This window comes from Muntiacus reevesi, chromosome 7 (genome assembly GCF_963930625.1).
Source record: "Muntiacus reevesi chromosome 7, mMunRee1.1, whole genome shotgun sequence".
Lineage (NCBI taxonomy): Eukaryota > Metazoa > Chordata > Mammalia > Artiodactyla > Cervidae > Muntiacus > Muntiacus reevesi.
The window spans coordinates 44,270,543-44,272,051 of NC_089255.1; positions in this window are offsets into that span (position 1 = coordinate 44,270,543).

A 1,509-nucleotide genomic window follows, 5' to 3' on the forward strand; every position below is an offset into this window, starting at 1 on the left:
GCACAAATCAAAGGTCAATACGGGCCACCATGTCCCTTTGGGGGCTACGTTGGAACTCGAATTAAGTATTTCTCCAGTCTCAGGGTTGTAGACTACCCAGGTCATGTTAACCGGATGATGAGGATTGGCTGAGGCAATCCTCTGGAAGGCTGTCCAGAGTACAAAGCACCTTAAGAGGGAGATGCTTCTTTGGGGCGTTTCCAGAGTTTTAGCTTGAGTGGATTGTCCGGATGTTTGGAGACTCTCCATTGTGGCAGAACCTCGTGGAGGTCGGTGAAAGGATCAGCAGGCCTCACATGTGAGAAGTGGACCCATGTTGAAATACCATCTACCTTGAGGGCTGTTGGTGTGACTAGGATGACAGAGTAGGGTCCTTTCCAGCGTGGTTCGAGGGTGCCTGAGTCGTGTCTCCGCACATAGACCCAATCTCCTGGCTGAAAACGATGCGGTTCAGGCGGTGGCTTGGTGAGGTATAGGGCTTCTAGCCGTTTCCAAATGTCCTTGTGCACCCGTTGGAGGAGTCGGAGGGAGGAAAATAGAGCATCAACAGGCAAGTCAGCTATTAAGTCAGTCTTTAAACTAGGTACAATAGGAGGAGGTCTCCCGAACATAATTTCAAAGGGGGTTAACCCCAACATGTAAGGTGAGTTCCGCACCCGGAACAAGGCAAAGGGGAGGAGCGCCACCCAGTCCCCGCCAGTCTCTAGGGTTAATTTGGTCAAGGTCTCTTTTAAAGTTCTGTTCATTCTTTCTACTTGCCCTGAACTCTGGGGTCGATAGGCACAATGTAATTTCCAATTTGTCCCCAGAACCGCCGCCAGTCCCTGACTTACCTTGGAGACAAAGGCGGGACCGTTATCGGAACCTACCTGTGCAGGGAATCCGAACCGCGGCAGGATCTCCTCTAAGAGTTTTTTTGTTACTACCTGGGCTGTCTCCTTTTTTGTTGGGTAGGCCTCTACCCATCCAGAAAAAGTATCTATGAAGACTAGCAGGTATCTATATCCGTATTGTCCTGGTTTTACCTCAGTAAAGTCTACTTCCCAGTAGGCTCCAGGGCGTGTTCCCCTTTCTCTGGCTCCTCTAGTTGCTCCTGAAGTCTTGGTTGGGTTTGTTAGCTGGCAAGCCTTACAGTCTGAGGCAATTTTTTCTATTTTCGCCCGGTAGTCTTTGATGACAATCTTTGCAGTTCTGACAAGATCCTGCATTTTTTTCGCCCCTAAATGGGTTGCATTATGAATTTTCCAGAGCAGTTCTGTCCCCAGTTTTTCAGGTAGGATAGGTGCTGACTTAGCGTCTTTCCACCAACCGTTTTTAAATTGTGTCATAGGTAAGGAGTTAATCCATTTTATATCTGTTTCACTGTATTCAGGGTTATCGGGTAGAGTCATGGTCCCTGGATCAGGGAGTTGAACTGCCAAAACTGGGGTAACAGATGCTAGAGCAGCTTCCTTGGCCGAAAGATCAGCCAGTCGATTGCCCCTTGCCACGGAGGAGTCGCCTCTTTGG